General features: G+C 40.3%; 1 protein-coding gene across 3 annotated transcripts in view; it reads left to right on the top strand.

Moving 5' to 3' along the window:
• Nucleotides 1-1989: 1989 nt before the first annotated feature.
• Nucleotides 1990-27897, top strand: part of RNF180 (ring finger protein 180) — a 302385-nt gene continuing 276477 nt past the window's right edge. For all 3 annotated transcript variants that reach the window (XM_027980056.2, XM_042233755.1, XM_042233754.1), the window contains exon 1: nucleotides 1990-2221. The gene's annotated coding sequence lies outside the window, so the exon portion shown is untranslated. The remainder of the gene's footprint in view (nucleotides 2222-27897) is intronic.

The raw sequence follows: 27897 nt of genomic DNA, 5'->3' as shown, positions 1-27897 counted from the left end.
AGCAAAGTCTCTTTTACTGTGAAATGCAAGGCTCCAGGGATAGGATGTGGATTTTTTCTGGTGGCCGTTCCAACCAAGTTGTATTGGGTGTAACCTTCATCTGTCTCCTCTAACAGTCCCCTTACCTCACCTCTTTGTAGTGGTGGGGCAAGTTTTTCAATTGTTTTCTGAGAAAGAATGCATGAAAAGAATGCTTAAAACTTTTCATACTGAAAATGTCTTTTTTTTAAATATAACCTTATTTAACTTCTGGATTGGAAATAACTTTCTCTCAGAATTTCTCTTTACTTATGCTTCTTCAGAAATTCCAATGCCATTCTGATTTCTGAATCTCTGTAAATGATCTCTTTTTTCCTCCCTGGAACCTATTAAAATCTTTTCCCATAACCATGTCCTTTGAAATTTCATAATAGTACACTTTGACATAGGTAATTTTTATTCATTAATCTGGGAACTTTTGTCCTATTGCCTCTCAGTGCTAAAAACTATTGTCCTGGTTTTCTTGAAAAATTCTTTCTTCTGTTTGCTTTATTTCTATAAGATATCTTACCTTTCCTTGCTTAATTGCTCTGCTTAGAACCTGTAGTACAATGTCCAATAAAAGTAGCAAGAGTGGACATATTTTTTCCTATCCTTGATCTTATGTGAAATTATTCATTCTTTTACCAGTGATTATGATGTTAGCTTCCTTTTTTTTTAATTTTAAAAATCAGATTGTGGATGTCCTTTATCAGATTGAGGGTGTTCTCTTCCTACATAGTTGAGTGTTTTTAGTCGTGAAAAAGAGCTAGGTTTTGTCAAATGTGTTTTCTTCAACTATTGAGATGATCCTGTGGTTTTTGTCCCTTTTTTAAAAAAGAGAGTGTGTTACATCCATAATTCATTTGATGCTACACCAACCTTGCACTTACTAGCCAAATCCCTCTTGCTCACGTTGTAAAATACTTTTTCTACGTTGCTGGATTTGGTTGGCTAGGCTTTTTGTTGTGGCTTTCTGTATTAATATTCAAGTAGTAGTTTACTTTTCCTATCATGTTTTTGTGTGGTTTTGCTGTTATTTCATCAGATTTTCACTTGGGAAATCACTGCATATTGTCTAAGTCAGTAGAAAGAATGTGCTTGCCTACCAGGAGAAGTAGGAGATGCGGGTTCCATCCCTGAGTTGGGAAAATCCCTTGGAGAAGAAAATGGCAACCCACCCACTCCAGTATTCTTGCCTGAAATTGTAGCCTGGCAGGCTACAGTCCAAGGGGTCGCAAAGAGATGAATGGGACTGAGCATGCACGCAATTCTTAGAACAAGACTCTAAAGAAATCACTTGGGCAAATGGCAATTTCTGTATCTAGCAAAGAAAGCTGTACAGTCTTTTGAGGTCCTCCCACTCAGCTTCCTTCCCCTTCCTGAAGCAACCTAATAAAACGCTTTTTTATATTCCAAACCTTACTTACAGTCTTTTGATCATCTATTTTCATTGCTCTGAATCCAGAGTTCACAACCTGCTGACAAGTCCACTTTTACTCCAAGCGAGCCCTCCAACTCCCTGACTAAGCACTTTTGATTTACCTCCTGTCATCAACTCATCTACCAGCTGTAATTCATCAGCAAAGGAATCAAAAACCCTTTGGTAGTTAATCCCAGGTGTACTTGGAAGGAACCTTCGGCATAAGGTAAGCAACTAGGACAGTGACATCAGAAGGGAAAAGTAAACTCAGAGAGTGGCGGTGCCTTAGAAGGAGTCTAGGTGTGGAGAAGCGTCTGGGGATGTGAGTGGATCGCAGCAGGTAATGGGCCCAGGAGGGGGGCTCGGAGCTCCGAACTGTGGGTGGGACTGGGTGAGGCCGCGGCAGAAGCAGGCACGGCCACTTCCGATGCTCTGATAAAGGGAGGACCAGAAAGCCCAACTTTCCCACGGTGCCGCCGGACGGGCGCAGCTGGCGCTGCTCGCCAGGCTGCGCGGGGTCAGGACGGGGCGCCGCCCACGCGCCGCTCGGGCCGGAACCCGCCGCGGTGGGTGCGCGGAGCCGGAGGCGGCGGGGAGCGCTGGGGCGCCGAGACCGAGGCCGCGGGCTCCGGGCCGCCGGCGCAGCTCGAGCGCTTTCCGCGGGGTTTGGCTCCTGTCGCTTCCCGTCTCGCCGAACCGGCATCGTCGCCGCGGGAGCCGCCGCCGCGAGTCCTCAGAGCCGGGCTGCGGGCGGCCGGGCGCCCCGGGACGCGGACGCAGGTGAGGCCCGGCGGTTGGGAGTCCGGGGGGGCGCGGCCGCCCGAGGGGCTGGCGTCGGCCCGACCGGGCGCGGCCCTGCCCTGCCCTGCCCTGCCCTGCCCGGCCGCGGCGGCTCGGGCCCCGGGCTCGCGCCGGGCGGACGCGCCGGGGCCGGGCTGCGCTGGCGCGGCCGCCTCCCGCCCCGGCCTCAGGCGGCGCGGCGGCGTTTCAACTTTGGCACCTGAGGCTCCCGGGGCGGCGGCGGCGGCCTCGGGGCGCGAGCCGGCCGGAGGGCGGAATTACACGGGGTCTGGGAGCGCGAGCCGGGCGGCGCCGGAGGCGTGCGGGGAGGGCCGCGGGGCCGGCGCGGCCGCCCTCCAGGTGGGAGTTGGGGAGCCGCGTGCGGTTTCCTCTCAGAGCTCGTGGGGAGAGTCGCACACACCCCCCTTCCACGGCCCGTTCCCTTCGCCCGGATCCACTTTCTTTTGTCTGGTCCGTTTCGGTATCGGCGTCTCAGCTGCTTTTGTTGCAGCCTCGGGTCCGGAGGGTTCAGACTTGTCAGAGGTCGTGGGTAAGCTCTGAAATGCCGCGGGGCGAAGGTGGACAGAGAGGATCCCTAGGATGGAGAAGATTTGTCATTAGTGTCCTAATTAGCACTAACATATGTCACCGCGTTCTTTTCGACATAGGATGTACTGGATATTTTTCTAGCATGTAATAGTTTTAAGAATACACAGGAGAGCATTCATTAGTAAGTACAAAGGAGCATTGTGTGGGCAGGTTTCTGTTAAATTACCCATTTTATAGACCAGACAACTGAGGCACCCACGATGAAAAGTGATTACATCAAAAGCAAGGAGTTAGCCCTTGTGGGAACTGGGGTTAGAACTTGTCTGACTGAGAGTTGTTCTCAGTACACTCACTCAACCTCAAACAAAATTTAGCGCTGAGAGCCCCTCTAATTCGCATATTTTTATTTATTCATTAATTACCAAAACCTTTCTTAAAAATATACTTGAGTTCTTTCATATTCCTAAAGTAGTACCCCTAAAAGTGATAAATGACCAGAGTCATTCCATTTTTTGAATGGGATCACTTGGAATCGTAGTAAGGACGAAGTGTGTGTGTGTGTGTGTGTGTGTGTCTTTCCTCTGTCAAACTATTAATCTCCTATGTGAATCCACTGGGAGCTCAGTTGTACCTAATGATTAACATAGCAGAGACCCTAAATGTTTATTTAATGGATAAGTGGAATGGTAGTATGCCTGAGCAGCAAGTTTTCTTTTCTCCTACAAAAGAATTAAACATTTAGAAGAATAATTATTTTAATAATTTCAATGAAAATTGACTTGTAATCAGGTGCAATATTATGTTGTCCTTTCTCTCCAGTGCTGTCAACAATGCACCCCTTTCCCTGCTTTTAAATGATTTTGCCAATAGATCTTTTATTGCCCCATTTTTCTTCCTCTGTTACATTTATATGTTTGGTTTTTCGAAGTGAAGATTTTTTTTCTTTTAAAATTCAAAGAAAGGAGTCTTAAAAAAAAAAAAAAACAAGCTTTTTCTCCTTTATGAAATAGACTTAACTAGGCATTTATGGGTATATCTGAGGATAGACACCTGCGTCTTTAATTGGTAATTCCTGTATGTCAAGCAGGAGTTCCTCTAGGCAAGTATCCAACGAATTAATATATCCCTGTAATATTTTATGAGATATCTACCTCATATAATGCCTTTTTATCAACAGAATAAAGCTAAAAAAATTCAGTTAAATTTTGCTAACTACACAGCACATTTTAGGGCACAGTTCGCCTAGACTTAGTTAGTGACTCGTGGAATAAACACTAACAATTTTCTTTCCCTTGCACCATCTTCACTCACCAACTGGAAAGAAAAAGAACTGTGATCTATCTTTTCTTTCAGAAGGGATACTTAGAGAATTAATGAAGTAATGTCTGGAGAATATTTTAAATCTCCTTGGAAGAAAGCTGCTTTGTGACTTCAAAGTGTGACTATAGGGTCATGAAACACTGCCACTGCCCCCAACATGCTGTCATTTATGTTTTTAGAATGGTCGTTCCAGGTAGTTACTTTAGGAGGCTAGATGTTTATTTAAAAAGTGCTGCTGCTATTTAGTTATTTTAAATATTTGAAAAATTTTGTCAATTTGACAAGCAACAAAAAAATATGATTTTAGAATCTTTTATAAGTACTTGTTTTTTGTTTGTATTTTTTTTTTTGATCCAAAACTATGTAGCTCAGTTTGAACATCTTTTATTTGCTAAACTTGGCAGAATGATTTCTGCTTGGTTGCAAAACTTAGCTCTGCCTTGCTTCAAGATTTTACTGGTCTTAAGGATATTTAAACAGTTATCATGAAGGCTACGAAGACAACTGTGAAAGGTGTTTTTAAAATAGTTTTAATTATTGGCAGCATTATTAGAAAATGTTTGTAACCTTCTCAGTGTGACTACTCTGTAATGGACACTGCTTGCTTGTAGGCATGTATACATTTGTAATATGGTGGTGGTGTAGTCACTAAGCCGCTTCCCAGGGAATGGATAAGGATATCTGTTTCATGTTTAAAGTGAATTTTTTTTCTCACTTTGGAAGGTTAATATTTCAGTTTTAAGGTCTCGTCAAAATTCCCTGCATCAGAACAGCTCCAATAAGTAGGCAGTCCCCAGTAAAATGATGACATAAAAATGCCCACATGAAAAATAATCTTTTGGCCCTAGTATGCAATAATGTGTACAAAAATGTTATATTAACCAAATAGTATTATATTAACCAAACTAAGTGTCTGGTACAGAAAACGTTAACCACATAATTAACAAGCTGTTTTATTGTTTTCCTTGATTTAAGAAAATGTTTGAGGAAATTACTTGATTGATAAGTCTTTTATAAAATCCAGCTGAGAAAATTAGAGATATTGCATTTTTTGTCTTAATAAATTTCTCTGTAGCAAGCAGAAATATTAGAAATTATTCTGTTAATGATGGAACTACCTTTAAGTTCTGTAATCTCTTTCCCTGATTAGTTCACTGATAGTCTGACAGGTGGGAAACCTTGGAAACAAGCAGTAGGTCATTAGCAGAGATTTTAACAGCAACTTCAAAACATCGTTCATCAAATTGCTGAGATAAGAATGAGGCTTATTCTGATTGAAAACTTCCTGGCCTATTCAGAAAACTGTTAAAAAAATTTTTTTCCCAAGGGGCCAGAGTTGAAATACAAACACCAATTTAGGCAGCATGAAATGAATAGTATATATATATAAGTGGGCTCTCCTGTGACCCCATGGACTGTAGTCCACCTAGCTCTGTCCATGGGATTTCCCAGGCAGGAATACTGGAATGGGTTTCCTGGAGGCATTTCCTTCTCCAGTGGATCTTCCTGACCCAGGGGTCAAGCCCGCATCTCCTGCATTGGCAGGCAGATTCTTTACCCTGAGTCACCTAGGAAGCCCACTAATCTCCTGAAAGATATATAAATTATAGAATTAGTATTTTTGTATAGCTTCGCTTGTCTGACTTAGAACTAGCTAAGGCTGTAGAGTCCTAAATAAAGCTTGATATGCTCTAGTCTGGCATTATACTTTTTGCTTACCCAACAACCATAACCTTTCCTATTTAGTGTTTTGGCTTATATTATTTTCCTTGCTCAAGGTGCCCATTCCTCTCCACTCTACTTGCAAAGGCTATCTAAATTCTCCCTGTACTTTAGGACCCAGCTGGAATACTTTTTTTCCGGAAAGCCTTCCCTGACTCCCTAGTTCTTATTTTTTAGTTCACCATGTCTGTCTGTTAATTACTCCTTGTTTTTTATTATTTCTTTTATTTTGCCCTTGAATTTGTGGTTTTCAGTTTCCCCCTTGGTAACTAGAAGTTTGTTTTCCACATCTGTGATTCTTTTTCTGTTTTATAAATAAGTTTGTATCTTTTTTTTCTTTTCTTTTTTTTTCAAGATTCCACATATAAGTGATATCACATGACATTTGTCTTTGTCTTTGACTTCTCTCAGTATGACAATCTCTGGGTCCATCCATGTCACTGCAAATGGAATTATTGTTATTTTTTTTTTTTTGAGTGCATCAAAGTTTTACTCATTGAAACCAAAAAAGGTTTTTTATTAATTTTTATTGGAGTGTAGTTACTTTACAATGTCGTGTTAGTTTCTGCTGTGCAGCAAACTGAATCAGTTATACGTATATGCTCTCTGTTTTTTAGGTTTCCTTCCTGTTTAGGTCACCACAGAGCGCTGAATAGAGTTCCCTGTGCTACACAGTAGGTTCTCACTAGTTTTCTGTTTTATGCCTTGTAGTCTAGATACATGTCAGTCCCAGTCTCCCAGTTCATCCCACCCCATTTCCTCCTTTGGTATTCATAATTTGTTCTCTGCATCTGTGTCTCTATTTCTGTTTTGCAAATAAGTTCATCCAGACCATTTTTGTAGATTCCACATATGTGTGTGAACATACTATGTTTGTTTTTCTCTTTCTGACTTCTTTTGTATGACAGTCTCTAGGTCTATCCATGTCTCTGTAAATGGCACTCTTTTGTTCATTTTTATGTCTGAGTGGTATTCCATTGTGTATATGTACCACAGGTTCTTTATCCATTCATCCTTTGATGGACATCTAGGTTGCTTCCATGTCCTGGCTGTTGTAAATAGTGCTACAATGTATATCGGGGTACATGTATTTTTTCAGGTTATCGTTTTCTCCAGATATATGCCTAGGAGTGGGATTGAATTTGTTTTCCACCTAGGTTTTTCTTTTTTTTCCCCTCAAAGGTACAAGTGTGTGTTAGTCACTCAGTTGTGTCTGACTCTTCACAGTCCCATCGACTATAGCTTGCCAGGCTCCTCTGTCCATGGGATTCTCCAGGCAAGAATATTAAGAATACTGGAGTGGGTTGCCATTTCCTTCTTCAGGGGATCTTCCTGATCCAGGGATCTAACCCTGGTCTATCACGTTGCAGGCAGGTTCTTTACTGTCTGAGCTACCAGGGAACAGGTCGTATATTCAGTATATATTTTCCTTAATCATGTACAGCACCTGTAATGCTGGATACTAGCTGGACATATTAAGCTTGTAAGGTTAGATCTACAAAAAAGCATTCTGCTTAGAGATAGGGTAATATATCTTCATGCTTTATAATTGTGTCAGTCAGTGTTCTGGTAGAAAATATGTAGCAAGCTCAAAATGGAGTAGTTGATAAGATCAATTTTGAAAGTGTGCCTGAGGTAAAATAAATCAACAATGGATGGTGAAGCATCTCAGGACTAACAGTAATGAGAACCATTATCATCCCTAGGCCTAAAGGGGGAGAGAATAGGATCATGACTAAAACCCAGAGAGGGTAGCTATATGGGGAATGCTGCCTGGCTAGACCTTTGGCCTTTCTGAGATAGAGAGGCGTGGAGGAGTAAATACCCCTCTTCACTCCTTTCCAGCCCTCTGATTTCCTAGTGGTGCTTCCCACTGGCAAATTTAGCTGGTAGGCAGAAGGTGGGAGAGGGAGTATTTTTGCAGGTCAAAAGTCAGCCTCCTGGGAATTAGAACACAGTAGAGTAGGTGAAAAATACCTCTGGAGTGTGGGTGAGAGAGGACAAAGGATATCCAGTGCTGTAATCACATCATCTGGAGTGAGTGTTTTCATTACAGTTACATAAGCCTTTTTGTGCTTTCTCTATTTCATAAAAGGCAAGCATGTTTGTTTCTAGCCTAATTCAGTGTGTTTTATGATTAATATATGATTTGTGACACTTTTATGATGGATGTATTTCATAAGAACCACTGTCCCTCTTTTATGGTTTAGCTAATGTATTGTTATGCATGTTTTCTCAATCTGTGAGAAATGAGACAATGAAAATCTGTTTCATTTTTTCTTACTTTGTGTTTTGCTTGTACAGTACCCAAGTGGGAGACAGAGCTGTCTACGTAGCCACTGGGAAAACTGCCCCTCCACCACACTAGTCACATGATTGGTCTGAATTAGTGGTGGTCGCTCAATTTTTTTTTGCCGTTTTCATAGATCAGTGGTTGTCAGTCTTGGTGTATGTGATTCTCATTGCAGATACTCTGATTCAAGCAGGTTTAAGATAAATCTTGAGCATCTGTTCTTTTAAAAAGGTTTCATGTATTTCAGAAGCACAGATGTGAGAATCACTCGCACAGGTAGTCATTTTGATCGTAGATTCCCCCACAATTTAATGTATATGTAGCACTCTTTAGTATAATAATTAATCCTCCAATAGAAAGCCATTTCTACTTTATGTACTCTTCAAAACAAATGTTTTTGATTTTTTTCACGTTGAGAAGTTTTCATGATACAAGATGCAAAACATGTGACTTCCATATTATTAAAGCAAATAAGTTTAAATTTTTTAAATAGCTATAAAAACTTTTAAATATTAACATATGGTATAGAGAATAGTATAATGAACACCCATGTTCCCACTATGTAACCTTATAAAGTGTTAACATTTTATTTTTTTCAGATTTTTTTAAGAAAAAAATGCAGGTAAAATTTAAGCCCCCTTAGATACCTTTCTAGAGGTTACCATTATCCTAAACTTGGTATTTATCATTTCTTTACTGATACATGTGTATGTAGCTTTTATACTTTTGCTACATATTCATGTATCAGTAAAGAAACTATAACATGGTTGCACATGCTGTTTTGTTTTGTTTTGTAGCTGTTCAGAATGTAGGATAAATAAGTGCATCACATTTCTGGAAACATTTAAAGAAGGCAAGCTAAACCATGCATACATACTTCAGGAGATTCTAAGGACATCAGTGAATGGGAAGACAGAAGAAAACGAGTGTAGCATGGCTGTTTCAGGATTATAAACCAAATCTTCATCTTAGTACAGCATCTAAGTATCATTGGGTTCTAGGGAGATCCATGCTGAAGGACTATTTAGAACAGCTATCTGCAGATACGTTTGCTGCCAGACAGTGGTAAATTTGTAGGATAGGAGAATAAATGATAGCAAATTGGGTACATTGGGTACATGATCTAGATCCCATAATTACAAAAAGCAGGGAGTAAGCAAAGGCAAATCAAACATAAAAGTAAAATACATTAAAATTCATGTGGTTGGATAGAAGTGTATGTGGTTTTTTGTGGACTCTGTTAATTTATTTGGCCCTGATTTATTTTTAGAATGACTTAAGAGTATTTCTGATGTCACCAAAAAGCTGATCAAGACAGTGTAGATCCTGAAACTTAGAGCTTCCATACCTTACCCTCTGCTTTTCTTACTGTAGTCAGCTCAGATGCCAGCAGATAGGCAAGGGCAGCCAATGATTTCACGGACTCCTCTGTTCTAATAAATGAGTTTATAGAGAGCACTTTCCCCCATCCCAACTTTGAACTCTCTGTAAGGGCTTCAGTCTTCCTCATTCCTCTGGTCCTTCAAAATGTCAAGACTCTAGAAAATAGGAACTTCCTCCTCATAAAACGATAGACATACTTTGGCAAGTTAGTTTACTCTCTAGGCCTTCATTTCCTCATTTATGAAACAATTAACAATCCCTACATCACAGGAATGTCCTGATGGTCAAAGGAGCTAGTGCTATTTAATAATCACTATATTCAAGAGTAGTAGTTAGTATTTAAAATAATTCCAACCTCTTGAATTTGTGATTTATAGGTAGAGATTTTAGTTTAAAAAATATGGAGAGTATGCCACTTTCTGTCCCATTGCTGATTGAAAAGAGAAAAGTACTGTTTTCTGATAGATACCTTCATAAAGAAAATTATAAATAATCTGAATATCTCCAGAGATATAAGATATGTCATCAAACCACATAAGGTATGTGATTGAGATACATACCTCCAGAGATATAAGATATGTCATCAAACCACATAAGGTGTCATGAAGCTCAGATTGTATTCTAAAATGAAGCTTCTAAAAAGTCAATCTTTGTGACAGCTTTATGAGGCCGAGACCAGCTTCCTCCAATGGTGTTTGCTAAATTTACCCTGGTGATGCCAGTAAGTTGTGTCCTGACTTCATGGAGAGTTAGGAAAGAATGACTTTTTTTGTCTGCCTATGCTTGCTTACTTATTCACTCATTCATTCAACTGATCAGTGCTTAGCACTGTTATAAACTGCTAAGGATTTTGCATCTCAGCGAGGAAGACAAACATGGAATGAGTAGTTAAAAGCATGATGAATGTTCTAAAGGAGAATTAGAAAGGTTGTTGGGGGAAAATGGGGTCGCGATGAGTTGGACACGACTTAGTAACTAACACTAACACACTGGGTGAAAATAATAGACCAAGGATAACCCACTCTCCTTTCTCCTCTAGAAAGTGATATTTTAGCTGAGACTTGAAGGATATGGTTCTATTCCCTAGAGACTAGAGGCAGGCTTCCCAGAGATCCAGAGTTAGGAGCAGGAGGAGTGAACCAGTGAAGCAGAGGCGTGGAAGGAAGCCTGGACTACGGGCATATGGGGCAGATGGGCTGAGCACTGGCAGCGGCCTAATGAGCCACTCATTCAGTTCAGTTGCTTGCGTGTCTGACTCTTTATGACCCCGTAGACTGCAGCACGCCAGGCTCCCCGTCCTTCACCATCTCCTGGAGCTTGCTCAAACGCATGTCCTTTGAGTCGGTGTTGTCATCCAACCATCTCATCCTCTGTTGTCCCCTTCTACTCCCACCTTCCATCTTTCCCAGCATCAGGGTCTTTTCAAATGAGCCAGTTCTTCGCATGAGGTGGCCACAGTACTGGAGTTCCAGCTTCAGCATCAATCTTTCCAATGAATATTCAGGACTGATTTCCTTTACGATTGACAGGTTTGATCTCCTTGCAGTCCAAGGGACTCCCAAGAGTCTTCTCCAACACCACAGTTCAAAACCATCAATTCTTGGGCTCTCAGCTTTCTTTATAGTCCAACTTTTACATCCATACATGACTACTGGAAAAACCATAGCTTTGACGAGATGGACCATTGTTGGCAGTACCCCACTCCAGTACTCTTGCCTGGAAAATCCCATGAACAGAGGAGCCTGGTAGGCTGCAGGCCATGGGATCGCAAAGAGTCGGACATGACTGAGTGACTTCCTTTTCACTTTTCACTTTCATGCATTGGAGAAGGAAATGGCAACCCACTCCAGTGTTCTTGCCTGGAGAATCCCAGGGACAGGGGAGCCTGGTGGGCTGCCGTCTATGGGGTCACACAGAGTCAGACACGACTGAAATGACTTAGCAGCAGTAGCAGCAGCTTTTTAATATGCTGTCTGTTTGGTCATAGCTTTTCTTCCAAGGAGCAAGTGTCTTTTAATTTCATGGCTGCAGTCACCATCTGCAGTGATTTTGGAGTCTCAACTAATAGAGTCTGTCACTGTTTCCATTGTTTCCCCATCTATTTGCCATGAAGTGATGGGACCAAATGCCATGATCTTTGTTTTTTGAATGTTGAGTTTTAAGCCAGCTTTTTCACTCTCCTTTTCACTTTCATCAAGAGGCTCTTTAGTTCTTCCCTTACTGCCATAAGGGTGGTGGTCATCTGCATATCTGAGATTATTGATACTTCTCCCAGCAATCTTGATTACAGCTTGTGTTCATCCAGTCTGGCATTTCACATGATGTACTCTGCATATAAGTTAAATAAGCAGAGTGACAATATACAGCCTTGACGTACTCCTTTCCCAATTTGGAACCAGTTCATTTGTCCATGTCTAGTTATAACTGTTGCTTTTTGAACTGCATACTGATTTCTCAGGAGGGAGCTCAGGTGGTCTGGTATTCCCATCTCTTGAAGAATTTTCCATTGTTTGTTGTGATCCACACAGTCAAAAGCTTTGGTGTAGTCAATAAAGCAGAAGTAGATGTTCTTCTGGAACTTTCTTGCTTTTTCGGTGATCCAGTGGATGTTGACAATTTGATCTCTGATTCCTCTGTCTATTCCAAATCCAGTTTGAACACCTGGAAGTTCTTGGTTCAGGTACTGTTGCAGCCTGGCTTGAAGAATTTTGAACATTACTTTGCTAGTGTGTGAGATGAGTGCAATTGTGCGGTAGTTTGAGCATTTTTTGGCATTGCCTTTCATTGGGACTGGAATGAAAACTGACCCTTTCCAGTCCTGTGGCCACTGCTGAGTTTTCCAAATTTGCTGGCATATTGAGTGCAGCACTTTCACGGCATCTTTTAAAACTTGAAATAGCTCAACTGGAATTCCATCACCTCCACTAGCTTTGTTTGTAGTGATGCTTCCCAAGGTCCACTTGACTTCACACTCCAGGATATCTGATTCTAGGTGAATGATCACACCATCATAGTTGTCTGTGTCATTAAGATCTTTTTTGTATGGTTCTATATGTTCTTGCCACCTCGTTTTAGTATCTTGTGCTTTTGTTAGGTCCATAGAAGAAGATTGATGATTTGTTTTGTTTTTTTTCTACAAGGACTCTGCCTTCAAGGTGGAGAATAAAATGCTTCAGATTTTCAAAAAGTAAAACCTTGGTGACCAGAACCACAATTTTTGGCCTAGAATTTTTTAGGTGACACATTTGCTTATTGTTTATAGACTATATGGGACAAAATATCTTCCTCTTATATCTCTTCCTTGGTCTCTTAGATCTATGCCATTCCACCTTTTTGAAAGAGCTCGCAGGGTATCTTTAGTCCTGGACCCATTTTAATCCTCCTTTCTCACTTTGCCCTTTCCCTTCTGGATTCTGATGAACAAATCCTAAGGAACATGACTGTTTTTGTTTTGTTGTTTGCTCAGTGATGTCCTACTCTTTGCAGCCCCATGGACTGTAGTCCACAGGCTCCTCTGTCCATGGGGTTTTCCATGCAAGAATACTAGAGTGGGTTGCTATTTCCTCCTCCAGGGGATCTTCCTGACTCAGGGATCAATCTTTCCACCTTTTTGAAAGAGCTGGCAAGGATTCTTTTCTCCTCAATACATTTTCATCCTTCTTTCTCCCTTGCTCTTTCCCTTCAGGGTTCTGGATGTTTTCAGAACAAATCGTAAGAAATATGACCAGAACTCTGAGTGACAGTGCCAAATAACTAGAATTAGAAGTGTTTCTTATAGTGCTTAACAGAGACGAAGCACCCGGTTGTGATAATCTGAAGAGCTCTGCTGCAAATATTAGAACTTATCTAGAAATATTTGATTATGTACTACATAAATGCCTAGATGAGCTTGTAACAAGGTATTTAAAAGAGAGCTCAGAGCTAAAAAGAAGAAAGGTGGAGAGAGCTTGGCAAGTAGAAACATGACATGAAATCTACCCTTAGTGTTAGGGTGAGCTTGCGAGGCTCACTAATATAGTGGCTTGGATTTTAATACTCATAGTTAAAGAGGAGACCAAGGCCTTGCTTATAGATGAAGCAGGGAGCTGGGAATTGAGACCCCTGAGTAAAGTCAGGACTTGGAAAGGGCAGCATTTTCACTAGAACAGTAGATTATTAAAAAAAAAAAAAAAGGTCCAGTGATACAGATAATGAGGAAGTCTATATTGGCATAGTCTCTGAGTAGATGGTAGAGTATAGTCTCATCTGAAAATTCTATTTATTCAGGTTTTTTTTTTAATCTTTTTATGAAAAATTTCAAGCATACACAAAAGTAGAGGACTGGTATAATGAATTATTATGTATCCATCAGCCAGCTTTAATAGTTACTCTTCCGTTTTTGTTTCATTTTTTTCTGCATTACATATGTTTTGTTTCTGCATTATATAATTTTGCTTATAAATAGTCAAAATTAAAATATTTATCTCTAGCCTGCTGCTGCTGCTAAGTCGCTTCAGTCATGTCCGACTCTGGCCTAAGGACCTTTAAAAAAAAACAGTTTTCTATATTATGTCCAATGAAGTTAATGCCGAAGAATTGATGCTTTTGAACTGTGGTGCTGGAGAAACTCTTGAGAGTCCCTTGGACTGCAAGGAGATGCAACCAGTCCATTCTGAAGGAGATCAGCCCTGGGATTTCTTTGGAAGGAATGATACTAAAGCTGAAACTCCAGTAGTTTGGCCACCTCATGCGAAGAGTTGACTCATTGGAAAAGACTCTGATGCTGGGAGGGATTGGGGGCAGGAGGAGAAGGGGACGACAGAGGATGAGATGGCTGGATGGCATCCCTGACTCGATGGACGTGAGTCTGAGTGAACTCTGGGAGTTGGTGATGGACGGGGAGACCTGGCGTGCTGCGATTCATGGGGTCGCAAATAGTTGGACACGATTGAGTGAACTGAACTGAATTGAATATCTAATTCATGTATAATTTTCCCTGGTTGTCTCAAAAATATTTTTCTTAAGAGTTGATTTGTTTGAATTAAGAATCAAACAAGTCTATGCATTGCATTTGATGGATGTCTTAAATCTCTTAAGTTTCTCTTCTTTCTTTTAAAATTAATTAGCTGATAAAGCCAAGTTGTAGAATTAACCACATCCTGTACTGGGCTAGTTTTAAAGCCTCATAATGTCATTTCAACTACTGCACAATTTCATTCATCTCACACACTAGCGAAGGAATGCTCAAAATTCTCCAAGTCAGACTTCAACAGTAAGTTAACCGTGAACTTCCAGATGTTCAAGTTGAATTCAGAGGAACCAGAGATCAAATTGCCAACATCTGTTGGATCATCGAAAAAGCAAGGGAGTTCCAGAAAAACATCTGCTTTATTGACTATACCAAAGCCTTTGACTTTTCAAGAGATAGGAATACCAGACCACCTTACCTGCCTCCTGAGAAATCTGTATGCAGGTCAAGAAGCAACTGTTAGAACCAGACATGGAACTAGACTGGTTCCAAATTGGGAAAAAGAGTATGTCAAGGCTGAATATTGACACCCTGCTTATTTACCTTATATGAAAAGTGCATCATGAGAAATGGTGGGCTCAATGAAGCACAAGCTGCAATCAAGTTTGCCGGGAGAAATATCAATAACCTCAGATATGCAGATGACACCACCCTTATGGCAGAAAGTGAAGAAGAACTAAAGAGCCTCTTGATGAAAGTAAGAGAGGAGAGTGAAAAAGTTGGCTTAAAGCTCAGCATTCAGAAAAGTAAGATCATGTCATCCAGTCCCATCACTTCATGGCAAATAGATGAGGAAACAACAGAAACAGTGAGAGACTTCATTATTTTGGGGTCCAAAATCACTACAGATGGTGACTGCAGCCATAGAAAAGCTATGACCAACCTAGACAGCATATTCGGAGAAGGCAATGACACCCCATTTCAGTACTCTTGCCTGGAAAATCCCATGGGCGGAGGAGCCTGGTGGGCTGCAGTCCATGGGGTCACGACTGAGTGACTTCACTTTCACGTTTCACTTTCATGCATTGGAGAAGGAAATGGCAACCCATTCCAGTGTTCTTGCCTGGAGAATCCCAAGGACAGGAAAGCCTGGTAGGCTGCCATCTATGGGGTCACACAGAGTCGGACACGACTGAAGTGACTTAGCTGCAGCAGCAGCAGACAGCATATTAAAAAGCAGAGACATTACTTTGCCAACAAAGATCCATCTAGTCAAAGCTATGGTTTTTCTAGTAGTCATATATGGATGTAAGAATTGGACTATAAAGAAAGCTGAGCACCAAAGAATTGATGGTTTTGAACTGTGGTGTTGAAGAAGACTCTTGAGAGTCCCTTGAACTGCAAGGAGATCCAATCAGTCAATCCTAAAGGAAATCAGTCCTGCATATTCATTGGAAGGCCTGATACTGAAACTCCAATACTTTGGCCTCCTGATGCGAAGAACAAACTTATTGGAGAAGACCCTGAGTCTAGGCGGGATTGAAGGTGGGAAGAGAAGGGGACGACAGAGGGTGAGATAGTTGGATGGCATCACCAACTCGATGGACATGAGTTTGAGCAAGCTTCAGGAGTTGGTGATGGACAGGGAAGCCTGCTGTGCTGCGGTCCATGGGGTGCAAAAACTCGGACATGACTGAGTGACTGAATGTCATTTAACACATTCATCTATTCATATAGTAAATAAAGTGGTTCTTAGATTTAATTGTTTGATTCAGTTCAGGCTATTATGGTTATTATTTTAAGAATACTTTAGAGATGGTGCTGAATACTTCCAATTACATTTTATCAGGAGGCACAAGTTGTTTGGTGGTTGGTATAATGTGAATTGTATCCCCTCCAAATTCATATATTGAAGAGTTAATTCCTAACAAATACCTCAGGGTGTGACCGTATTTGGATATAAGGCCTTTAAAGTGTGATTAGGTTGGAATGAGGCTGTTTGGGTAGACTCAATCCTGTCTGACTGGTGTCCTTGTTTTGTTGTCCAGTCACTCAGTAGTGTCTGACTGGGACCCCGTGGACTGCAGCACACCAGTCATCCCTGTCCTTCACTGTCTCCTGGAGTTTGCTCAAACTCATGTCCATCGAGTGTCCTTATTAAGTAGAGGAAATTTGGGCTTGCAAAAAGACCCCAGGATACATGCCTACAGAAGAAAGGTCATGGGGGGATGCATGAGAAGGCAGCCATTTAAAACCCAAGGAGAGAGCCTTCAGAGAAACCAACCCTGATGGCCCCTTGATCTTAGACTTCTAGTTCCAGAACTGTGAAGAAAAAAAAATCTGTTGTTAAAGCCACCCAGTCGGTGGTATTTTGTTATGTTGACCCTAGCTAACCAGTATAGTTGTTTTATTTTCAGTGATGTTAAGATTGATCTTTGAGTTCAGGTGGTAACAGCCTTGAGTCACTCAGTCATGTCTGACTCTTTGCAACCCCATAGACTGTAGCCCGCCAGGCTCCTCTGTCCACCGCTTCTCCAGGAAAGAATACTAGAGTGGTTTGCCATTGCCTACTGCAGGGATTCTCCTGCAGAAGATCTCAGGTCTCCTGCATAGCAGGCAGATTCTTTACCATCTGAGCCAACAGGGAAGCCTGGCCTTATGGATACATTATGAAATGATCATCCCTTTTCCCTAATGTTTTAGTAGAAGTAGCCATTGATTTCTTCCCCTAAATCCATCATTTCATTAGGAATTGAAAATGGTGATTATATTAATCATCCTACATTTATTAGCATGATCTGTAAAGGGTTTTTCCTAACTATTTGATTATCCAGAAATGGTTTATAGATTCTTTTCCCATATTTATTCATTTTTAATTCTGACATCCTTCAAATCACCTGAGAATCCTTAGCTTCACATTTTAGTTCTTGGATTTATACTAATAGGGTGAGCCAAGGAGCCCCAAACTGAGAAACTTACTAAAAAACTATTCCTATTTTGGTGATGTCCCTTACGCACTTGGCAGTTACAGTGTGAAACTGTTCTTTCTGGAGGGGCAAGTCCTCAACAAAGTCCCATGTTTGTCTCATGGTAAAGATGAATTCATATTCTAAGGTTACAAAACTCAGAGGGAAGTAAATGAGACATAACTGGATGTAAATTTAGATCTCCAGAAAATTTATGTGAGCCCATGGCTAAGGATTCTATCCTCTTCTCTAACAGTACTTAGAGCCTTATAGACCTCATCCTTTTTCATGACTTAGAGAACAGCTGTTTTTAAAGCTTCTGCTCAGATACTCATCAAAACTCCAGATTCTTGAATCCAACTTATACTCAACAGATCTATGTGAAAATTGAATAGAGGTCTCAAACTTAATACATCCAAAACTCATCATGTGCCCCTTCTGTTCTGCCTGTGTCTGTCCCCATATCTGTTGATGGCAGTTCTGTCCTTACAGTTGCTTTCATTGGAACCATCCTTGATTTCCTTTTCTCTTAGAACCCATATTCAATCTGTCTGGAAGTCATGTCTGTTCTGCCTTCAATATATATCCAGAATTTGACCGTTATTTACTGTTACCACTGCTGTCACCCCAATTGGAGCTTTATGTTTTGACTGGATTACTCTAGGAACATTTTTCCATTATAATGGAGTTTATCTAATAGAAGAGTTAAATTGGTAGTTTTATAACCACATTTCTGCCTTATACTCAGAGAATCTTATTTAAAACTAAACCTAGTAAGTCATTTAAAAAGTGCTACTTTAATCTATGTATAAAGTAAATAAACAGCAAGGTTCAACAGTAAACTGCTGCTGCTGCTAAGTCACATCAGTCATGTCCAGCTCTGTGCGACCCCATAGATGGCAGCCCACCAGGCTCCCCCATCCCTGGGATTCTCCAGGCAAGAACACTGGAGTGGGTTGCCATTTCCTTCTCCAATGCATGAAAGTGAAAAGTGAAAGTGAAGTTTCTCAGTCGTGTCCAACTATTAGCTACCCCATGGACTGCAGCCCACCAGGCTCCTCCGTCCATGGGATTTTCCAGGCAAGAGTACTGGAGTGGGTTGTCATTGCCTTCTCCCAACAGTATACTACAGTGACTATATTCAGTATCCTGTAATAAACCATAATGCAAATGAAAAAAAAAATAATGTAAGTAAGTAGCTTTTTAAAAAGTACAACTTTATCCAATTTTTCTTTTCTAAAGTAATTATGAGTAAGAAAGAGCTTAGTAGGGTGGGGGCAGAATCTTTTGGAAGCACCTTGTATATTAGGACAAGCTAATGACTCAACCAGAATATATGAAAATGTTAATTATATTTTAGCCTCTGAATTGAACTGTTTCCCCATATAATGCAGTATAATGTAATTAGTCATAGATTTGACTCATAGGTGAATTTAAATGAAATGAAGAATGTGGTTTATAGATGATCTTTTAGAATTTCCTTTCTAACAGAAAGGAACAGTGCCTAAAGTGAGAAAATCTGTTGCCTCTAATTCAAACCAACAATGTATCTGTTCATGTAAAAATCATTGTAAGCTATTATAAAGGTTTATATGGTTTATCCAGTAGTCATGTACGGATGTGAGAGTTGAACCATAAAGCAGGCTGAGTGCCGAAAAATGGATGCTTTTGAATTGTGGTGCTGGAGAGTCCTTTGGACTGCAAGGAGATCAAACTAGTCTATTCTTAAGGAAATCAACCCTGAATATTCACTGTAAGGGCTAATTCTGAAGCTCCAGTATGTTGGCCACCAGATGCAAAGAGCTGACTATTGGAAAAGACCCTGATGCTGGGGAACATTGAAAACAAGAGGAGGGCAGCAGAGGATGAGATGATTAGAGAGCATCACCTACTCAGTGGACACGAATTTGAGCACTCCAGGAGATAGTGAAGAACAGGGAAGCCTGGCGTGCTACAGCTCATGGCATGACAGAGGGTTGGGCATGACTTAGTGACTGAACAACAGCAATGTAATTTCAAACTTTTCCTGTGTTTCCTCCCTAAGAAAGTAGTGTGTGAGAAATAAGTGAATATATGGGTACTACATACTATTCCTTCCATCATCTTAAGAATGCATTCCTTCTTCTACAGGAGTGGTAGCAGTTAAAATGGGTAAAATTAATCAAAATAAAGAAGTTATGAAGTATCTACATTTGTTCAATGATTTTTTAAGAATAATTCGTAAAGGAGTCACTTGGATTCAAAGACTGCAATGAGCATTCAAGACAGTATCTGTGAGGAAAAGGAAACATTTCAAAGAATAGAAAGTTGGTATTCAACTTTTAAGTGAAGTGTGTGCTTTAAGAAGCTGTGTTGAGAGTGTAGAAGAACTTGGTAGCTACTCTAGCATCAATTTTAATTACCTTGTCTCTTTAAGGTGAGATATGCATTATGTTATGTCTAAGAGTTCAGCAAGCCCAGGGGAGGTGGAAGAGAAGAACAGGAGGGTGAGTGAGAAGTGACTAGATGGCAATAAGATCATTTGAACTGTTGAATAATTTTTTTTATCAATGAAAGTTGGGTGCTTTTCATGAAAAATATTTCAGGATGTGAATACTAAAGTGTATACAGAATCATTTAAACAGTTAAAGTTGTTGAAAGTTGACTTTATCATGGTCAAACCCCAAAGTATGTAACACCGACAATTACTGAAGAAAATTGAGATGCCTGTCTGTAATTCATGATTTAGAGTTAATAAATTGGAAGCTTCAATTGTCATTTTAATCACTGAAGTTACCAAGGCTAGTATTACAGAAGTGACAGAAATCACCTGATCCAGTTTCCTATTTGTACCTGTAAAGTATCCGATACCCTTGTCAAAGATTGAAAGCTAATATGAGAGGGATCCTGAATTACAAGTCAGCTTGCACTAAATAATACATGTTCTAAAAATAGCTATTGAACTACATAAGGCATATAAATTCTACAGGAATCTAATTATATTTGTAAAACCCTGTTTTAATTTCTGCCTAATGTAAGATTAATTTTGGAGTCCTGATGTGTTTTTAAACAGTTTACAAACAAGTGTAGTGACTGCTGCTTCGAACACTCAGTCATTTGTGTGTTTGTAGTTTTTTACAGACCATTGACTGCAGTCTTAATGCTTCTTTTCTGTAGATTTCTTGGAGTTGAACACATTTTATTCCAGTTCCTCTGAGTTCACAACACAGTTGAATCAAGACTCAGCATCAGCAGAGGGAGGTGTCATGGTATCAGTTTTACAAAATAATATCTGTGCAGCTTATTCCCAACAGAGTTAGTACATATGATATTTGTGAGCAGTAACTGGTTTCAAAGCCAACTGGTTTCAAAGCCCACTTCTGCAAAATAGTTATGGATTACATCCGATGTTACTGTGTCCCACATAAAAATGAGATTTCTTTTACACTGAGAACATTTCTTTGTATTACAAAAGAAATACTGCTTCTTATGGAGATATAATTTCACAAGCACTTCCAGTATACAGCCTTTAGGTAGACTAATTGTGCCTCAGTCTAATGGCTACAAATGCAACACGGTGCTTTTAAGCAAAGAAAAGTACATACTCATCTTTAATAATACAAGCCCCCAGGGGCTTGGGGTGGGTGGGCAGCATTTCTTAATCAGTAATAGAATATTCTTTTTCTGTAGGTAATTTTCTCTCTGATTTTCGTAGTCATACCCTCCAAAATTCTGCCAGACAGTACATTTTTGTTAACTTTGTATATATAGGAAAGTATGTATATAAAAGAAATAGATTTCCTCAAACAGTTCAGACTTTCTACTACTGTCATCATTGCAGCAGTGCTTGCGTCTAGTTTGGTTGTACACTAAAGAGGAATCCCATCAACACTGAACGTGCTCTCATTGGTGTATGTATCCACAGACCTCCTATTTTCAAACGAACCTTGAGCAGACATTAGATACAGGTGCTTTATCATTTCGGTAGTGACTGCTGCTTATTGAGTGTCAAGGTTGACAGTAGCCTTTATTTGTAGTGCATTTTAACTAGCTTTTCCTTAAAAAAAAAAAAATAAAAACAAAAGACCCCTAAATTAGAAATATTATTTGTCTTGAAATGGTCTGAATCAACATTCAGTTTAATGTTTTACTTTATTTCTAATTTGATATGCATTGCTCCTTCCACACTTTTATCAGTTTGACCTCCATTGGCTTTTTATCTTTACCTTGTTCCAGTTCTTAAGAAATATATGGATAGTGTAAGTGTGTTAGTTGCCCTGTCATATCTGACTCTGTGGCTCTATGGACTGTGTAGCCCACCAGGCCCCTCTGTCTGTGAAATTCTCCAGGCAGGAATACTGGAGTGATTTTCCATTTCCTTTTCCAAGGGATCTTCCCAATCCAGAGATTGAACCCAGGCCTCCTATCTTGCAGGCAGATTCTTTGCCGTCTGAGTCACCAGGGAAGCCCCAATTGATAACTGATAAGGGAACTCCAAATTCTTTGGTCATTTCACCTTTGATTTTTCTTTCTTGTTCACTTGCATGACTTTTACATTTTGAGAAATTTTAAGCTCAGTATTTTTCTCTTTTAATCCAGGACTTTTGTTCTATGAATTCAGTAAAAGGAAATACATACAATAAAACATGGGCTTTCTCATGTGTTAAAACTGAGAAGACTACCTTGGCTTTCATGGGTACTGTTATGGACTGAGTTAGCTGCAGATATGTTTTATCCTTAAGAAAAGGGAAAAATGACCCTGAAAGTAATTCAGAGATCAGTGGGACCACCATTGCCTCCACAGGCACAGAGCACACAGCTCCAGAGAGTAAAGTTGTTCCCTCCTGAGATTCAAAGTGGAGTCACCTCCTCAGGTTCAGTGTACCATGTCCCTGCACATGGCCTCAGGGGCAAGGCTGCCTTCCATGGCCAAGGGTATGAGGCCACCCATGCCAGTGGGCAGAAGACAAAGCCGCCACCTTAGTGGGCCCCAGCAGGCAAAGCTCTGAACCAGAGAAAATCATTGTTGAACCTTAAATGTAATGTATTCAGTTCAGTTCAGTTCAGTCGCTCAGTCATGTCTGACTCTTTGCGACCCCATGAATCGCAGCACGCCAGGCCTCCCTGTCCATCACCATCTACCGGAGTTCCCTCAGACTCACGTCCATCAAGTCCGTGATGCCATCCAGCCATCTCATCCTCGGTTGTCCCCTTCTCCTCCTGCCCCCAATCCCTCCCAGCATCAGAGTCTTTTCCAATGAGTCAACTTTTCACATGAGGTGGCCACAGTACTGGAGCTTCAGCTTTAGCATCATTCCTTCCAAAGAAATCCCAGGGCTGATCTCTTTCAGAATGGACTGGTTGCATCTCCTTGCAGTCCAAGGGACTCTCGAGAGTCTTCTCCAACACCGCAGTTCAAATGCATCAATTCTTCGGTGCTCAGCCTTCTTAACAGTCCAACTCTCACATCCATACATGACCACTGGAAAAACCATAGCCTTGACTAGATGGATCTTAGTCGGCAAAATAACGTCTCTGCTTTTGAATATACTGTCTAGGTTGGTCATAACTTTTCTTCCAAGAAGTAAGCGTCTTTTAATTTCATGGCTGCAGTCACCATCTGCAGTGATTTTGGAGCCCAAAAAAATAAAGTCTGACACTGTTTCCACTGTTTCCCCATCTATTTCCCATGAAGTGATGGGACCAGATGCCATGATCTTCGTTTTCTGAATGTTGAGCTTTAAGCCAACTTTTTCGCTCTCCTCTTTCACTTTCATCAAGAGGCTTTTTAGTTCCTCTTCACTTTCTGCCATAAGGGTGGTGTCATCTGCATATCTGAGGTTATTGATATTTTTCCCGGCAATCTTGATTCCAGCTTGTGTTTCTTCCAGTCCAGCATTTCTCATGATGTCCTCTGCATATTAGTTAAATAAGCAGGCTGACAATAAACAGCCTTGACATACTCCTTTTCCTATCTGGAACCAGTCTGTTGTTCCATGTCCAGTTCTAACTGTTGCTTCCTGACCTGCATGTAGGTTTCTCAAGAGGCAGGTCAGGTGGTCTGGTATTCCCATCTCTCTCAGAATTTTCCACAGTTTGTTGTGATCCACACAGTCAAAGGCTTTGGCATAGTCAATAAAGCAGAAAGAGATGTTTTCTGGAACTCTCTTGCTTTTTCCATGATCCAGTGGATGTTGGCAATTTGATCTCTAGTTCCTCTGCCTTTTCTAAAACCAGCTTGAACATCAGGGAGTTCACGGTTCACATATTGCTGAAGCCTGGCTTGGAGAATTTTGAGCATTACTTTACCAGCATGTGAGATGAGTGCAATTGTGTGGTAGTTTGAGCATTCTTTGGCATTGCCTTTCTTTGGGATTGGACTGAAAACTGATCTTCTCCAGTCCTATGGCCACCGCTGAGTTTTCCAAATTAGCTGGCATGTTGAGTGCAGCACTTTCACAGCATCATCTTTCAGGATTTGAAACAGCTCCACTGGAATTCCATCACCTCCACTAGCTTTGTTCGTAGTGATGCTTTCTAAGGCCCACTTGACTTCACATTCCAAGATGTCTGGCTCTAGATTAGTGATCACATCATCATGATTATCTGGGTCGTGAAGATCTTTTTTGTACAGTTCTTCCGTGTATTCTTACCACCTCTTCTTAATGTCTTCTGCTTCTGTTAGGTCCACACCATTTCTGTCCTTTATCGAGCCCATCTTTACATGAAATGTTCCCTTGGTATCTCTAATTTTCTGAAGAGATCTCTAGTCCTTCCCATTCTGTTGTTTTCCTCTATTTCTTTGCATTGATCGCTGAAGAATGCTTTATCTCTTCTTGCTATTCTTTGGAATTAGGTTGCTGCAAATATAATTGCGGTTTTGGACCGTAAATTTGAAATCATTATAACTTAGCTCAGACACATCTTTATTAATCAAAATAGGAGCCATTACAATCAACACATTTTTACCAACAAGAAACAAGTTTGTTTTTTACTGTAGTGTAAAATTCTGTGCTTCGGGATTCGATGAGCTCTTAGAAAGTATTTTCTGCCTCCTGCTGGTTGTGGAAGCATTTTCCCTGCAGAAAGTTGTCGAGATGCTTGAAGAAGTGGTAGTCGGTTGGTGAGAGATCAGGTAAATATGGTGGATGAGGCAGAACTTCATAGCTCAATTCATTCAGCTTTTGAAGTATTGGTTGTGTGACATGTGGTCAGATGTTGTGGGGTATTGGGCCCTTTGTTTTGACCAATGCCAACTGCAGGCATTGCAGTTTTTGGTGCATCTCACTAATTTGCTGAGTAGATTCTGGAATGGGGTAAGACTTTTGAGATGGTTAGGATAGTAGAAATATATTTTTCAACTGAGGGCGTGCATTTTGGGAACCAGAAGGAGGAATGTTCTAGAGTGAACTGTCCCTCCCAAATCCATATATTAAAGGCCTTACCCCCAATATGATGGTATTTGGAGGTATATGAAGGTAATTAAGGTTAAATGAGCTCATAAGTTGTGCTTTAGTCGCTAAGTTGCGTCTGTATTTGCAATCTCAGGAACTGTAGCCCATGAGGTTTCTCTGTCCATGGAAATTTCCCAGGCAAGAACACTGCCATTTCCTTCTCGAGGGGATCTTCCCAGCCTAGGGATTAAACTCACATCTCCTGCATTGACAGGCGGGTTCTTGACTGCTAAACCACCTGGGAAGCCTGAGCTCCTAAGGTGACCTAATCTAATTGGAGCCTTAATCTAAAAGGACTGTTACCCTTGTAAGAAGAGAAAGAGACACCAGAACTGCACATGCTCAGAGGAAAGGCCACGATAAATTAAGTTTCTGTTATTAAAGCCACCCAGTCTATGGTATTCTGTTACGACAGCCCAAGTAAACTAATAGAGGTATCATACTGAAAACATAGAAATTTTTTTACACTTAGAAAACCAGTGATGATGTCAAATTTCAAAGGAAAAACAATTTTTAGTTATTTAAACAACCAAGATAAAAGTATTTTTTGTTAATGAATAACTTTGAGTAGATAATGCTATTATATGTCAAAATAATATTCTTCAATTAACAGACTTTTTTAGAGCAGTTTTAGCTTTACAAAAATATTGTACAGAAATTATACAAAGCTCTCATATACTCTCTCTGTACAGTTTTTCCTATCGTTAACCATTTGTGTTAGTGTGATACACTTTTTACAATTGATGATTCAATATTGATGTATAGGTCTATAGTTTACATTAGGGTTCACTCTGGATAGTTCTATAGATTTTAAAAAATATATAATATTTGTACCCACCACTACATTATAAACTATAGTTCCACTCCGGTAAATTTCTACTGTGTTTATCTATTTATTCTTCCCTCTCTCTTGCCCAAATAATTAGACATTAATAAAGTGATCTTGGACATATATCACTTTTATAATGAGAGTAGCAGGGACACGTTCCTACATCGTCCCTATTCACCAGTTTTTCCTTGGTGGTAGATGAGTAATCCCCTCTATAGGCAGAGGTAGGGAAATACGCATGTGATTCCTTCTCTCAGTGAAATTCCTTGACTTCCATGTATCATAAAATCTGACAGTGTAACCAGGACCAGATGATGAAAATTGTTACTATAGACATTGCTCCCTATTCAGAATTCTTTACCCACTGTTCTTAAACAGAGGGAAGTGTGGAGTTGTATTGATGAAATAAGATATATACAGAAGAATAAACAGATCACAAGTGTACAGCTTGATGAATTTTCACAAGTTTTCACAAGTACCCAGACTGAGAAGCTGGCTACTTCTATAGTACTTAATAGTACTATAGAAATGAGCAATATAGTTCTAAGAAGATGGAAATGTTTGCAGCCCCACCCCTCAAATGGTGTCACAGACACTTAATTTCTTTTTTACTTATTAAATCTTCCAAATCCGTATACCTCTAATTTACTTTTCCTCTATTGTGTTCTAAAACTGAATAATATGCATAAATAGTGAGCATCATTGTCACTTTGTTTTCTTCCTGGAATGTTTATTAAAGTTTGTCAGGTGTTACAATTGTTAAACTGTGGAAAATTCTGAAAGAGATGGGAATACCAGACCACCTGACCTGCCTCTTGAGAAACCTATATGCAGGTCAGGAAGCAACAGTTAGAACTGGACATGGAACAACAGACTAGTTCCAAATAGGAAAAGGAGTACGTCAAGGCTGTATATTGTCAGCCTGCTGATTTAACTTATATGCAGAGGACATCATGAGAAACGCTGGACTGGAAGAAGCACAAGCTGGAATCAAGATTGCCGGGAGAAATATCAGTAACCTCAGATATGCAGATGACACCACCCTTATGGCAGAAAGTGAAGAGGAACTTAAAATCCTCTTGATAAAAGTGAAAGCGGAGAGAGAAAATGTTGGCTTAAAGCTCAACATTCAGAAAACGAAGATCATGGCATCTGGTCCCATCACTTCATGGGAAATAGATGGGGAAACAGTGGAAACAGTGTCAGACTTTATTTTTTGGGGCTCCAAAATCACTGCAGGTGATTAAAAGATACTTACTCCTTGGAAGGAAAGTTATGACCAACCTAGAGAGCATATTCAAAAGCAGAGATATTACTTTGCTAACAAAGGTCCATCTAGTGAAGGCTATGGTTTTTCCAGTGGTCATGTATGGATGTTAGAGTTGGACTGTGAAGAAACCTGAGTGCCGAAAAATTGATGCTTTTGAACTGTGGTGTTGGAGAAGACTCTTGAGGGTCCCTTGAACTGCAAAGAGATCCAGTCAGTCCATTCTAAAGGAGATCAGTCCTGGGTGTTCATTGGAAGGACTGATGCTGAAGCTGAAACTCCAATACTTTGGCCACCTCATGCGAAGAGTTGACTCACTGGAAAATACCCTGATGCTGGGAGGGATTGGAGGCAGGAGGAGAAGGGGATGACAGAGGATGCGATGGCTGGATGGTGTCACCGACTCGATGGACATGAGTTTGAGTGAACTCCAGGAGTTGGTGATGGACAGGGAGGCCTGCCGTGCTGTGATTCATGGGGTCGCAAAGAGTTGGACAGGACTGAGCGACTGAACTGAACTGATAATTGCTAAGGTTTTCAGTAAGCCTTCTTTTTACCTGGGTAACGAAATTTCCTTCTATTTATGGAGTGCTAAGTATTTGTGTCTTTTTATTGCATATAGATGTTGAACTTTATTGAAGGTTTTATTTTCTGTCTTTTAAGATAATCATGTGTTTTTTCTTTTAATCTTATAGTTTGTGAAGTATATTGAGTAGATTTGGGGTTTTTTTAAATTATCATTGAATTCCTGAAAATAATCTCATTTGGCCAAAATGTATTGTTCTTTTAAATCATTAATGGATTCTATGACTAACAGTTCATTTAAGATTTTATCATATATTCATAGATTGATATTTAATTTTCTTATATTTTATTTTTCTAGTTTCATATCCTTGTCTAGTTAACGTGTCAAATTTATGTTTCATTTGCAGAGGTCAGCTTCTTTTTATGTTTTCTGGACCCCAC

This window comes from Ovis aries, chromosome 16 (assembly GCF_016772045.2).
Source record: "Ovis aries strain OAR_USU_Benz2616 breed Rambouillet chromosome 16, ARS-UI_Ramb_v3.0, whole genome shotgun sequence".
NCBI classification, from domain to species: domain Eukaryota; kingdom Metazoa; phylum Chordata; class Mammalia; order Artiodactyla; family Bovidae; genus Ovis; species Ovis aries.
Note: the sequence above shows the minus strand (reverse complement) of the source record. Positions and strands in the feature narration are given on the sequence as shown.